Here is a 15218-nt window from a genome sequence, read left to right as displayed (position 1 = left end):
TGGACTTGGGTGATTATTTCCTTCCCCATTTTAGGGAAGTTTTCAACTATTATCTCCTCAAGTATTTTCTCATGGTCTTTCTTTTTGTCTTCTTCTTCTGGGACCCCTATGATTCGAATGTTGTAGCGTTTAATATTGTCCTGGAGGTCTCTGAGATTGTCCTCATTTCTTTTAATTCGTTTTTCTTTTATCCTCTCTGATTCATTTAATTCTACCATTCTATCTTCTAATTCACTAATCCTATCTTCTGCCTCTGTTATTCTACTATTTGTTGCCTCCAGAGTGTTTTTAATTTCACTTACTGCATTATTCATTATATATTGACTCTTTTTTATTTCTTCTAAGTCCTTGTTAAACCTTTCTTGCATCTTCTCAATCCTTGCCTCCAGGCTATTTATCTGTGATTCCATTTTAATTTCAAGATTTTGGATCAATTTCACTATCATTATTCGGAATTCTTTATCAGGTAGATTCCCTATCTCTTCTTCTTTGGTTTGGTTTGGTGGGCATTTATCCTGTTCCTTTATCTGCTGGCTATTCCTCTGTCTCTTCATCTTGTTTAAATTGCTGAGTTTGGGGTGTCCTTTCTGTATTCTGGCAGTTTGTGGAGTTCTCTTTATTGTGGCGTTTCCTCGCTGTGTGTGGGTTTGTACAGGTGGCTTGTCAAGGTTTCCTGGTTAGGGAAGCTTGTGTCGATGTTCTGGTGGATGGAGCTGTATTTCTTCTCTCTGGAGTGTAATGAAATGTCCAGTAATGAGTTATGAGATGTCTATGGTTTTGGGGTGACTTTGGGCAGCCTGTATCTTGAAGCTCAGGGCTGTGTTCCTTTGTTGCTGGAGAATTTGCTTGTTATGTCTTTCCCTGGAACTTGTTGGCCCTTGTGTGGTGCTTGGTTTCAGTGTCGGTATGGAGGCGTTTGATGAGCTCCTGTTATTTTGACATTTTTATTTTGTGTTTTTATCATTCTTTCCCCTTGTTTCTTTTATTTTTTGTCTTTTTGCCATCTGTGCATTGATTAAGTTTTTATACTCCCATCATCAACCCCTTCGTTTTCCTCTGTTGGTTTGGAAGATAAAGATGGTAGTACTTTTTGTCGATAGCTCCCCCTAACCTTAAAAAAATACACACTTTACTATAAATAATTAGTAATAATTTCAGGTTGTTAAGCACTTTTATCCTTCTTTTGAACATAATATGGACCTACCATCCTTTTGAATTGAGTTTATCTATTGCATCGTGTTATTGCGGTCTAAAGTTTAACTTTACTTTTTTTTAACATATAAAAATGTTTTTGATTTTTATAGCTGGTAGTTAATTAAATTTATCAACTTAAATTATTTTCTGTTCTCATTTTTTTTTAACTTCTTGCATTCCATGCTTTCCTCCTGTCTTCACTTTTTGCTGAAGTACATCCTTTTGTGCGAGTGAGGATATATGGAGAATACATTCTTTATTTTTCTTTTTTTGTGTGTGACTAAAAACTACCTTTATTTTGTCCCTAAACACCAATACAGTATAATAACACATATATATGTAATTTAGAAAGATGGTAACGATAACCCTGTATGTGAGACAGCAAAAGAGACACAGATGTGTAGAACAGTCTTTTGGATTCTGTGGGAGAGGGAGAGGGTGGGATGATTTGGGAGAATGGCACTGAAACATGTATATTATCATATGTGAAATGGATTGCCAGTCCAGGTTTGATGCAGGATACAGGATGCTCGGGGCTGGTGCACTGAGATGACCCAGAGGGATGGGATGGGGAGGGATGTGGGAGGGGTGTTCAGGATGGGGAGCACATATACACCTGTGGCAGATTCATGTCAATGTATGGCAAAACCAATACAATATTGTAAAGTAATTAGCCTCCAATTAAAATAAATAAATTTATATTAAAATATATATAATTCTAATTTAATATTTATTTTTCCTCAGCATTTAGACATAACTCCATCATCAATTATCCTCTTTGTTGCGAGTAGTGTGTTATCATTTTAATGTCATTCCTTTGTGGGCAATTTGGCTTTTCTGTTTGGGGTTCTGAGGCATTTTTCTCTTTTTCTTTTCTCCTTGATGTTCCACAGGTTTACTAGTGTTAGAGGTAGATTTATCTTTACTTTTCCTGCTCAGAAGTCTGAAGGCAGACTTGATTTGATGATTCTTGTATTATTAATTCTGGAAAATTCTTAGTTCTTTAACTTCTGGGATAGCACTAGATATTTTTCATTCCATTCTCTTGTTTCTTAACTGCCTTTTAATTTATATTTTTGTTTTCTCTGTGATGTTTTCTGAGTGAACTTCTCTGTATAAAAAATTGTCAACATATGAATTATTTCTTTGAATGCCCAATCTAGAGTTTATCTCACTATTTGAGATTTAAATTTTGTAATGTCTCTCATTTATAAGATTCCCCTCCCTAGATTTACTGAGGTATGATTGATAAATGCAAATTATATAGCATGTAAGGTGTACTTTGTGATTTGATATAGCTATACATTATAAAATGAAATGATCATCACAGTCAAGCTGGTTGGGATCTTCTCATTCCCATCTGGGTTCTGTAGTTTCACAATTACTCTTTTTAAATGGAAGTTGTGACTTTATTACTTTGAGTTATGTAAATGCAACTTTGTCAGAGAATGACGCATATACACTACTATGTATAAAACAGATAACAAATGAGAACCTATTGTGTAGCACAGGGAACTCTACTCATTGATCTGTGGTGACCTAAAGGGGAAGGAAATCCAATAAAGAGGGGATATATATGTGTATATATATATATAGGTGATACACTTTGTTATACAGCAGAAACTAACATAACGTTGTAAAGCAATTACACTCCAATACAATTTGAAAAAAATTCTCTGTCAGACTGTTTCATAAAGGTAATTTAGTCTGGGATGAATTTATGTTCAGAGAGTGATTCTGTTGACTGTTTTTCTTAGCATTAAATTTCTTCTTGTGTTTTGAAATTTTAGTTTTCTGGCTAAATACTATTGGTCTCCTCTGTCTCCCTCTCCTTCACTTTCTCTTTCTCTTTGTCTCTCTCTCTCTGTGTCTCCTTTCCCCTCTTTACTCTTTTATTTTAAAACTTATTTATTTGTTTATTTTTGGTTACACTAGATCTTCCCCGCTTCATGCCCACCCTCTCTAGTTGCGATGAGCAGGGGCTGCTCTTCGTAGCAGTGCACGAACTTCTCATTGCAATGGCTTCTCCTGTTGCAGAGCACAGGCTCTAGGCACATGGAGCTCAGTCGTTGTCGCTCGTGGATCCTAGAGCACACGAGCTCCAATAGTTGTGGTGCCTGAGCTTTAGTTGCCGCACAGCAGGTGGAATCTCCCCAGACCAGGGATTGAACCCATGCCCACTTAACTGGCAGGTGGATTTCTATCCACTTTACCACCAGGGAAGTCCACCCCTTCACTCTGTACTCATCTTCCATGTCCAGTGGCTTTGTCATTCATTCTATCTTGCTTCCGCCACTTCAGGTTTATACCCACTGGAACTCTTGTTCTGAAGTGAGGTTGGGGATAGCACAGATCCATTCACTATGTCATGAGCTACTGAGTTCAATTTCTGATGGAGAGGATGTATCTGGTCTTCTAGCCACTCTGGTAGCTCTGGCCAAAGGGAGGTTGTGGGACAGGGAAATCTCCCTACCAAACTCTGGGCCTGAACTCATGAGCACTCTTCGATTCCTCTGTCTTGATGGTCAACTTCCTGGCCACCTTTTTTGTATACAGACCCAGAATCCAGCAGGCTGCAGCTTTCGCTCCACTTATCATTTTGTCTTTCTATTCTATTTCTGGATCACAGAAGCTTTATTTTGGTTGTCGAGCTTGTCTCTTTTACTTTTTTCTATTTTCATGTTTTGCCTCGTTGGTAAGTGTGTGGAACAGAGAGTATGTTACAAAGTATAATCTCCCTGTGCATGCTTGACCAGGAATGATTGGTTTTCCTTTCATGGTCTTTTCTCTGTTTCCTCTTCTCCCAAGTTAACTTTTCAGAAGAGCTTCCAATATCCTCTCTTTCTCTTGTTAAATGTAAGAACTAGATCTATTTGCAAATGAGTTCATTTTTTGTCACCACAAGAAGTCTGGTTAACATTCCTACATGTAGTTACTATTTTTCTCTTGTTGTAAGAACTTTTATTCTCCTAGCAACTTTCAAATACACAGTGTATAGCATTATGAACTATCGTCACCTTGCTGTACAGTACATCCATTTTTGATTGCTTTTTTTTTTGATATTGAATTGTTGCAGTTGTTCAGTCACTAAGTTGTGTCCAACTCTTTGAGACCCCATGGACTGCAGCACGCGAGGTTTCCTGTCCTTCACTATCTCCCAGAGTTTGCTCAAACTCATGTCCATTGAGTCAGTGATACTATCTAACCATTTCATCCTCTGTGAACTGTTTAATACTATTATGTTTTGATTACTATGCTTTGTAAAATAGTTTAAAATCAGAAAGTTTTGTTCTTTCTTCAAGATTGCTTTGACTATTCAGGGTCTTTTGAGGGTCTATATAAATTTCAGGGTTAAAATTCTTAGAATTGTAATCTCATGCTCATCTTTGTTGAACTCTGATGTGGGCTATGTGCTGCTTCTGAATAGAATGGCCTGAGAGCTTCAGGGTTCTCTTGACTCATCTAGGTTGGTTTAGGCATGTGAACTCTGGGGTTTAAAATGGGTATGAATTTCTAGAGTAACTATTAAGTGGTTGTGAGGTCTCAACTAAGTTAAATTAATTCTATGTCTTAATTTTCTCCTGTGTAAAACAGAGATACTAACTGAACTGGTCTCAAGAGTACAGTAAGGATTAAGTGAGATAATGCCTATGAAGTGCTTAATTCAGTTTCTCGGTATGTTAAACTCTCACTAAAAATGGGAGACTGGCATTGACATATACACACTACTATATATAAAGTGGATAACTGAATAAGAACCTATCATGTAGCACAGGGAACTCTACGCAGTACTCTGTGGTGACCTATATGGAAAAAAAATCTAAGAAAGAGGGGATATATGTATATGTATAACTGATTCACTTTCAGTTCAGTTCAGTTCAGTGGCTCAGTCATGTCCGACTCTTTGCGACCCCATGAATCACAGCACACCAGGCCTCCCTGTCCATCACCAACTCCTGGAGTTCACCTAGACTCACGTCCATCAAGTCAGTGATGCCATCCAGCCATCTAATCCTCTGTCATCCCCTTCTCCTCCTTCCCCCAATCCCTCCCAGCATCAAAGTCTTTTCCAATGAGTCAACTCTTCACATGAGGTGGCCAAAGTACTGGAGTTTCAGCTTTAGCATCATTCCTTCCCAAGAAATCCCAGGGCTGATCTCCTTCAGAATGGACTGGTTGGATCTCCTTGCTGTCCAAGGGACTCTCAAGAGTCTTCTCCAACACCACAGTTCAAAAGCATCAATTCTTCAGCGCTCAGCCTTTTTCACAGTCCAACTCTCACATCCATACATGACTACAGGAAAAGCCATAGCCTTGACTAGATGGACCTTTGTTGGCAAAGTAATGTCTCTGCTTTTCAATATGCTATCTAGGTTGGTCATAACTTTCCTTCCAAGGAGTAAGCGTCTTCTAATTTCATGGCTGCAGTCACCATCTGCAGTGATTTTGGAGCCCAGAAAAATAAAGTCTGACACTGTTTCCACTGTTTCCCCATCTATTTCCCATGAAGTAATGGGACCGGATGCCATGATCTTCGTTTTCTGAATGTTGAGCTTTAAGCCAACTTTTTCCTCTCCACTTTCACTTTCATCAAGAGGCTTTTTAGTTCCTCTTCACTTTCTGCCATAAGGGTGGTGTCATCTGCATATCTGAGGTTATTGATATTTCTCCCAGCAATCTTGATTCCAGCTTGTGTTTCTTCCAGCCCAGCATTTCTTATGATGTTCTCTGCATATAAGTTAAATAAACAGGGTGACAATATACAGCCTTGACGGACTCCTTTTCCTATTTGGAACTAGTCTGTTGTTCCATGTCCAGTTCTAACTGTTGCTTCCTGACCTGCATACAGATTTCTCAAGAGGCAGATCAGGTGGTCTGGTATTCCCATCTCTTCAGAATTTTCCACAGTTTATTGTGATCCACACAGTCAAAGGCTTTGGCATAGTCGATAAAGCAGAAATAAATGTTTTTCTGGAACTCTCTTGCTTTTTCCATGATCCAGCAGATGTTGGCAATTTGGTCTCTGGTTCCTCTGCCTCTTCTAAATCCAGCTTGAACATCAGGAAGTTCACGGTTCACATATTGCTGAAGCCTGGCTTGGAGAATTTTGAGCATTACTTTACTAGCGTGTGAGATGAGTGCGGTTGTGCGGTAGTTTGAGCATTCTTTGGCATTGCCTTTCTTTGGGATTGGAATGAAAACTGACCTTTTCCAGTCCTGTGGCCACTGCTGAGTTGTCCAAATTTGCTGGCATATTGGGTGCAGCACTTTCACAGCTTCATCTTGTAGGATTTGAAAGAGCTCAACTGGAATTCCATCACCTCCACTAGCTTTGTTTGTAGTGATGCTTTCTAAGGCCCACTTGACTTCACATTCCAGAATGTCTGGCTCTAGGTCAGTAATCACACCATGATTCACTTTACTGTATAGCAGAAACTAATACAACATTGTAAATAAACTATATTCCAATAAAATTAATTAAAAAATAAAACAGCAAAAGTGATTGCTCTCATAATTATTCTTGTGCTTAGTTGCTCAGTCATGTCTGACTCTTTGTGACCCCATGGACTGTAGCTTACCAGGCTCCTCTGTCCATGGGGATTCTCCAGGCAAGAATACTGGAGTGGGTTGCCATGCGTTCCTCCAAGGGATCTTCCCAACCCATGAATTGAACCTAGGTCTCCGGCATTGCAGGCGCATGATTCTTTACTGTCTGAGCCACCAGGGATCCCTAAAAATAATCCTGAATATAATCCATCAGGATGGGAATAGTGCTAGAAAATTATTCTGAATGAAAGACAGGGGACTGTAAGGGACCATTGTGAGGGCACCAATAGAGTGAAGATAATTTAGGAAAGAGACCACAAAGTAATAAAGGGATGCCCTCTGATGCATTTATCTCCTAAACCCACTATAGCTTTTAGTAACTCTCTTAATGTGAATGCCTCCTTCAAATTGCAAATGCAGCAGTTAATAGGAAAAATGATGACATTCTAGTTCTACTGGGCCAAAGCCTGAAGCTTAAGTCTAGAGGCAGCTGAGTTACTGTGGAAGGAGCCCTGTTCTGGGTAATGGAGACCTGGGTTTGATTTTTGTCTCTACTTCCCTGGGTTAGTCATGCCACTTCTTTAAGCTTCAGTTTCCTTATCTGTAAAATGTAAATGATAATCCTGTTTCTTAGGGCTGTGTTGAGGAAGAAATGAGATAATGTGTGTGTAAATGCATGATACCTAACAGATGCTCAGTGATTTTTATTTTTTTATTTTTTTATTGTTTACAAAGAGAGAAATCAAAGGGATTTAGTGACAAATGCCCCAAACACTGGCTCCTTGGATGCCAATCTCAACCCACATTTGTGCGACTCTAGCTGGAGCCAGCACCCCTCCACTTTTCTCTGCCTTGCCTGCATGCTTAGTCATGTCTGACTCTTTACGACCCTTCTGGACTGGAGCCTGCCAGGCTCCTCCACCCAAGGGGTTTTCCAGGCAAGAGTACTGGAGCAGGTTGTCATTTTCTTCTCCAGAGGATTTTCCTGTCCCAGGGATCGAACCCCTGTCTCCTGAGTCTCCTGTGTTGCAGGCGGATTCTTTACCCGCTGAGCCATAGGAAAGGTTTTTGTAGGCAGGAAGCAAGGAGGGGCGTTGTGGCTTGGTAAAAAGCCTGTGACAAAGGTGGTGGAGCCCTATATGACATCTGTATGACAGATACTGCTCTGGAAAAAAAAAAAAAAAGACTTTCTGGGTTGCATCAGGTTTTTGATCATTTGGAAGTGGACAGTCTGAAGACATGTAGTCAGAGTACTAGGGGCTGGGACATGTGGCTGACACTACTTTCACTCTCTTTGATTTTTTTTTTTTCTTTCCCAATGTCAAACTCAACTTGGAGGCTTCTCAGTACTGTCCCTTATAGGACTTTTTTTCCATCCCTTCCCATACTCTCTTCTGTTGTTTAGTCACTAAGTTGTGTCTGACTCTTTTGTGACGCCATAGACTGTAGCATGCCAGCTTCCTCTGTCCATGGGATTTCCCAGGCAAGAATACTGGAGTGGTTTGCCATTTCCTTCTCTAGGGGATCTTCCTGACTCAGGGGTCAAACCACGTCTCCTGAATTGGCAGGTAGATTCTTACCACTGAGCCACCCAGGAAGCCCATACTCTCTTGTACCTTAGCATTATCCTGTTTTTTTTTTTTTTTTTTCCTTTCAATGCTTCTCTTCATTCTCTTTGTGTTTTAGAGTTTGCAGAGTTGGGTAAAGGGATAGACTCTCCTCAGCATTCCATGAGGGGGTCCCTTTCATGGCCAATGAATCCGGAGAGTGTCAAAGTCTTATTCAAATATTTTTTCCCCTTTCACTTTCCTTCTGATTCAAGTGTCCTCTCACTGCAGTACACTGCATGGTATTATTCCCAAAGAAAGTCCTGTGACCCTAATTCAACTCTAACTGCTGCTGCTAAGTCGCTTCAGTCGTGTCCGACTCTGTGAGACCCCATAGATGGCAGCCCACCAGGCTCCCATCCCTGGGATTCTCCAGGCAAGAACACTGGAGTGGGTTGCCATTGCCTTCTCCAATGCATGAAAGTGAAAAGTGAAAGCGAAGTCGCTCAGTAGTGTCTGACTCTTAGTGACCCCATGGAACGCAGCCTACCAGGTTCCTCTGTCCATGGGATTTTCCGGGCAAGAGTACTGGAGTGGGGTGCCATTGCCTTCTCCAGTTCAACTCTAAACATAACCCTAAACTTCCTTGAAGAACCTTCCACATAACTTCTAACTGTAAAAAGGACAGTTTTAGTAGGGATGCTAAGGGAGGGGTGTCAATGCAGTTCAAAGTTTGGGCACTGTTTGAAAAGACAATGATTGAAGAACATTATTGAAGAAATTAAGGCACTCATATCTATTCATACAAGAGAGAAATCATCAAAATGAGTGCTTCCCCAATTTGGTCATGCAGCAGAATAGTCTAGGACCTTTTAGCCTCAGATTCATGTCCCTACTTCAGAATTACTGAGTCAGAATTTCTGGGAGATGGGACCTGGCAATCTAGATTTTTATCATGGGTCATTGAGCAGGGCCCAGGTGATTCTGATGCAGCCTATTGTTGTGAGATACTGGATGAAATGACCCCAAGACCTCTCATAGTGAGTTGGGAATCTCACAGAATCTTAGACTTTGGTTAATATTTTCAAAAATATTTTTGTCAAAGAGGAATGAGTTCAAGTAATATCGTGACATCTCACTGAAGGATAAAGGTCTTAATTCTCTAATTCATTAAAAAGCACCCCCAAACCTAATAAAAAAATCCCCAGCCATCCAAATCTAAGCAGATCATGAATAGAACTGAACTCTCATACTAGCAGAGTCGGGGGGGAGGCTGGTTGCTTTTTGGGGGTAGGGACATAGATGATGAATTTATTTCACATGGTAGAGCAGTTGTTCTCAGCCTGGCTGAATATCAGAACCGCTCTCCAGAGCAATTAGGTCAGAAGCTGGAGATGGAGCTTGAGTGTTGGTATTTTTAAAAGAGCACCCCCAGGTGATTCTAATATGTAACTATGCTGAGAACCACTGCATTAAAGAAAGAGATGTGCTCTCAGGGGAAAGGATAGAAAGGCAGGTTGTTAGCGCAACACAAGTGAATCTTCCCTGGCTAAGAATAGCAGCTCCTTTCTCTTTTAAACAATCAAGCTGGGTGGGCTTATTCTCTGGAAACGGAGGAGAGAAGGCAGGTACTGAGAGGAAAAAGGAGTGAAACAGAACCTGATTTGCACTTTAATTTGGAAGAAAGCTGGATATGCTGGATGGTTTTTTTTTTTTTCCCCCTAATATCCTAAAATGTATCCATGTCTCTATTCCCACCAACACCCCCTGGACTACTAAGTGAATGACTCTGATTTAAGCCTAACCTCAAAGAAACCAAAATAGGACAATATTTATAATAACCATACTCTGGAGTTCTTTTGATGAGGCTAACCTGTGAAGTAGGCAGACTGCAGGGAACCTTATTTGTTTCTTCTTTTTTTTTTCCTTCTGCAAAAGGCTTTATTGTTTCCATTTGTTCCACAGCTGGGTCCAAGGCTCCAGGGTCTTTATAAAGCTGCCTGGTGGCTGCAGGGGGAGGCTCAGGTGGAAGTCTTGATGCAAAAGGCTCCCCCCACCCCAACCCAAAGGCTGCTGGGTTCCAGAGGCTCTGGTGCTTGGACTAGATCCTTGTTCAGCCCAGTCTGGGGGGAAGGGCGCCAGCCTGTGGGGGGCAGTCAGGTGGTTGCCATCTTCTTGATGAGCTTCACCTCCTCATCTAGGGAGTGGTTCAGTTACTGCTTGCAAGTTCACATTCATGATGCATTCATGGTGTACAGTGAGGTCAATGAAACTGAAACATCGGAGTTCGGGGCAGAGAAAGGTTTATTGTAGGGCCCTGTAAGGAGAAGGGTACTTATGCCACCCACCCCCAGTGAAAACCCAAATTCCCTAAAGGCTTTCAGGAAAGCATTTTTTAAAATTTATTTATTTTTTATTGAAGGATAATTGCCTTACAGAATTTAGCTGTTTTCTATCAAACCTCAACATGAATCAGTTATAGATATACATATATCCCCTCCCTTTTGAAACTCCCTCCCATCTCACTCCCAGTCCCACCCCTCTAGGTTGATACAGAGCCCCTGTTTGAGTTTCCTGAGCCATACAGCAAATTCCTGTTGGCTATCTATTTTACATATGGTAATGTAAGTTTCCATGTTACTCTTCCATACATCTCATCCTCTCGTCCCCTCTCCCCATGTCCATGTCTATTCTCTATGTCTGTTTCTACATTGTTGCCCTGTAGATAAATTATTCAGTACCATTTTTTCTAGATTATGTATATATGTGTTAGAATACGGTATTTATCTTTCTCTTTCTGACTCACTTCACTCCATATAATAGGTTCTACGTTCATCCACCTCATAAGAGAATTAGAATTAGAATGAATTAGAATTAGAATTCACATTAGAATTAGAATGTGACTCAAACGTGTTTCTTTTTATGGCTGAGTAATATTCCATTGTATATATGTACCATAACTTCTTTATCCGTTCATCTGTCGATGGACATCTAGGTTGCTTCCATGTTCTAGCTATTGTAGATAGTGCTGCAATGAACAATGGGATATTTCACATTTTCAATTTCACAATTTCAATTGTGGTTTCTTCAGGGTATATGCCTAGGAGTGGGATTGCTGGGTCATATGGTGGTTTTCGGAGAAGGCAGTGGCACCCCACTCCAGTACTCTTGCCTGGGAAATCCCATGGACAGAAGAGCCTGGTAGGCTACAGTCCATGGGGTCGCTAAGAGTCAGACATGACTGAGCGAGCACCCTCACTTTCACTTTTCACTTTCATGCATTGGAGAAGGAAATGGCAACCCACTCCAGTGTTCTTGGCTGGAGAATCCCAGGAATGGGGGAGCCTGGTGGGCTGCCGTCTATGGGGTCGCACAGAGTTGGACACGACTGAAGTGACTTAGCATGGTGGTTTTATTCCCAGGTTTTAAAGGAATCTCCATACCATCTTCCATAGTGACTGTATCAGTTTACAACCAACAGTGCAAGAGGGTTCCCTTTTCTCCACACCCTCTCCAGCATTTATTGTCTGTCTATTTTTTGATGAGGGCCATTCTGACAGGTGTGATGTGATATCTCATTGTAATTTTGATTTACATTTCTCTAATAATGAAACTCCAGTACTTTGGCCACCTCATGCAAAGAGTTGACTCATTGGAAAAGACTCTGATGCTGGGAGGGATTGTGGGCAGGATGAGAAGGGGACGACAGAGGATGAGATGGCTGGATGGCATCACTGACTCTATGGATGTGAGTCTGAGTGAACTCCAGGAGTTGGTGATGGACAGGGAGGCCTGGCGTGCTGCAATTCATAGGGTCGCAAAGAGTCAGACATGACTGAACGACTGAACTGAACTGAATAATGAATGATGCTGATCATCTTTTCATGTGTTAGCCATATATATGTCTTCTTTGGAGAAAAATTTGTTTAGGTCTTTTTCCCACTTTTTGATTGGGTTGTTTGTATTTCTGGCTTTGAGTTGTATGAGGTCCTTGTATATTTTGGAAATTAATCCTCTATCTGTTTCATTTGCTATTATTTTCTTCCATTCTGAGGGTTGTCTTTCCACCTTTCTTATAGTCCTTTCCTGTGCAAAAGCTTTTAAGTTTAATCAGGTCCCACTTGTTTACTTTTGTTTTTATTTCCATTACTCTGGGAGGTGGGTCATAGAGGATCTTGCTTTAATTTATATCATCATGTGTTTTGCCTGTGTTTTCCTCTAAGAGTTTTATCAGGAAAGCATTTTTAAAGGCCAGGTTGGGCAAACAGATGGGGAAACAGTGAAACAGTGACAGACTTTATTTTCTTAGGCTCCAAAATCTCCGCAGATGGTGACTGCAGCCTTGAAATTAAAAGACACTTGCTCCTTGGAAGAAAAGCAATGACCAACCCTAGACAGCATATTAAAAAGAAGAGACATTACTTTGCCAACAAAGGTCTGTCTAGTACAGGCTATGGTTTTTCCTGTAGTCATGTATGGATGTGAGAGTTGGACTATAAAGAAAGCTGAGCATGGAAGAATTGATGCTTTTGAACTTGGTGTTGCAGAAGACTCTTGAGAGTCCCTTGGACAGAAAGGAGATCCAATCAGTCCATTCTGAAGGAGATCAGCCCTGGGATTTCTTTGGAAGGACTGATGCTGAAGCTGAAACTCCAATACTTTGGCCACTTGATGTAAAGAACTGACTCATTGGAAAAGACCCTGATGTTGGGAAAGATTGAAGGTGGGAGGAGAAGGGGATGACAGAAGATGAGATGGTTGGATGGCATTACCAACTTGATGGACATGAGTTTGAGTAAACTCTGGAAGTTGCTGATGGACAGGGAGGCCTGGTGTGCTGCAGTCCATGGGGTCTCAAAGAGTGGGACATGACTAAGTGACTGGACTGAACTGAGGAGTCACAGGGACATTGTAGGGCTTGTGATTAGCTCATGCACAATTCTCCGGCTGATGGTGGGTAACAGGGCTGAGTCACAGGGGTTACCATTATCAGTCCTTAGGCTCCAGAAGGCCTGGGGTTTATGTGCTCATGGTCCTCACATGGTTAATTTCCTCCACCTGGTGGTGCTTTCTGACATCTGAAAAACTCAGGAAATATACATGGGGTACTTCAGGGAGGAGCTACAGCAGAGAATGTGGGGGAGGGATCTCACTGGGAGGGCCTCGTCAGGTTCTGCTGGGTTAAGAGCTGGGCGTTGGTCAATGCAGAGCTCGGGATACAGACCCCAAGAGGCCTGGTTCAAGTTCTTCTCCAGGGCCACCATGTCTCTCATGGTGTACAGGGCTTTACCCCATTCATCTTGGGCTGGTGTTGGCCCATCCAACACCATGAGATGGTGTTGCTCTCAGTAGAACAAGAGCAGCCTCTGCACTGGTTTTGTGTCTACAAGAGACACTGGACACCCTCAAGCTTCTCCTTGGGATTCATGGAAGAGGTGGTCCAAGCCTTCTGGAGCCCCACTGTCGTGGTTGAAATAGAAGCCCAGAGAGAGAGGTATGTGTAGGAGGCCCTCAGATACAGCTTGTCTTGGCAGCTCATGGTGGCCTAGGAGCTCGTGGTTGTTTGGTGATAAGCTAATGACAAAAGCTGGTGTCGGCTGATGCTGGAGGCAGAGGACAGCTGAGAGCTTGCTTCCGAGGGAGGCTGTGCCTAGAAAGGAGGTTATAGAGTATGGTCACAAGCTGCAAAGAAAGGGAGTCCCTGGGTCTGTTTTGTCCCAAAGCTGTTGAAACAAGAGGCAAATCCATGGGGGTGCCAGCCTACTGTGTTATTGTTAGTTTTGGGAGGAAAAAAATAGGAAAATTAAGGGACGTAAAGGAAATTGGGGGACGCAGGGCTAAAAATTGGGTTGGGGGTCTGTTGAAATATATTTCTAGGCCCATGATGGAGCCATTTCAGCCTGGGGTAGGATAAAGATAGCCTTCTTGTCCCTGAAAATACTACTCTTGAACAGAAATCTCAGCCTGTCCCCCAAAGCTAAGCCCACTCTCTCCACACAAGGTTGACTCCTTGACCCCAACCAATCGTATTTTCTGTTTCTATCGTCCTTGTTCTTTCCCATAAAAGCTTCTGGCTTTCTGCCTCATCTTGCAGTTCTCTGAAAGAAGACCACCTACTTCAGGAAGTATTAAAGTTTGTTTTAATACTTTTAATAAGGTGTTTTAATTAAAAATCCAAGTTAAAAAAAAATCATTTTCGTTGTAACAGTTTCTGTTGATGAGTGAGCTTGGAAGCTGACTGCTCGTAGCACCAGTGAGGCAGCCGAGAGCCCTTTGAATTCACTGTTCTCATCCTTACTGAGGGACCTGGTGAGTCGCTCTTGGATCTGAACTCTACTTACTGTGTGCAGCTCTCCTATCTAAACAGCTTTATTTAAAAACATATATACTGTTTCTGGAAAAGTTCTGCATTTCTGTGAAAGTTCAGGATTGCGCTATGGGAAGTCCATAATGGGTGACAGCTGTTTGGCAATTTGCAAAGCCTAGAGGTGAGTTCACAGCATAAGCTGCTGGGGGACTTAGGAAAATACATTCAGAAAAGAAACTGAGACTGTTTTGACCCTCAGTCTAAGTAGGCACAAGTTAAACTATTAAAAACCGTCCAGGCATCTGCCACTACAAAGAAATCTATGTAAGAAAGGAAAGACCTATTGTGAATGGCAGTCTCAGAAGCCAATGATGTAAAACCTTTTGATGTTACAACAACTTTCTCAAATCAGTGTTTTTTTTTTTTAATTGAAGTGTAATTGACATTATATTAGTTTCAGGTGTACAACATTCTGATTCACCATTTGTGTACATTGTGAAATGGCCACCACACTAAGTCTAGTAACGTCTGTCACCATACATAGTTAAAACTTTTTTCTTATGAGAACTTTTAAGATTTACTCTTAGCAACTTTCAAATATGTAATACAGTATAATTAACTAT

The 15218-nt window shown here is 41.4% G+C and overlaps 1 long non-coding RNA gene across 4 annotated transcripts in view; it reads left to right on the top strand.

Moving 5' to 3' along the window:
- Positions 1-12753: 12753 nt before the first annotated feature.
- The window catches only part of LOC129653262 (uncharacterized), an 82045-nt gene continuing 79580 nt past the window's right edge, over positions 12754-15218 (top strand). For 2 of the 4 annotated variants that reach the window (XR_008715025.1, XR_008715024.1), the window contains exons 1-2: positions 12756-13782; positions 14497-14597. This is a non-coding gene — a long non-coding RNA (uncharacterized LOC129653262). Of the gene's footprint in view, positions 13783-14496; positions 14598-15218 lie in introns of all 4 variants that reach the window. The other 2 variants (XR_008715026.1, XR_008715023.1) reach the window with 2 other exon arrangements.

This window comes from Bubalus kerabau, chromosome 5 (genome assembly GCF_029407905.1).
Source record: "Bubalus kerabau isolate K-KA32 ecotype Philippines breed swamp buffalo chromosome 5, PCC_UOA_SB_1v2, whole genome shotgun sequence".
Taxonomy (NCBI): domain Eukaryota; kingdom Metazoa; phylum Chordata; class Mammalia; order Artiodactyla; family Bovidae; genus Bubalus; species Bubalus kerabau.
The sequence above is the reverse complement of the archived record's forward strand: the minus strand, read 5'-3'. Positions and strand labels throughout refer to the sequence as shown.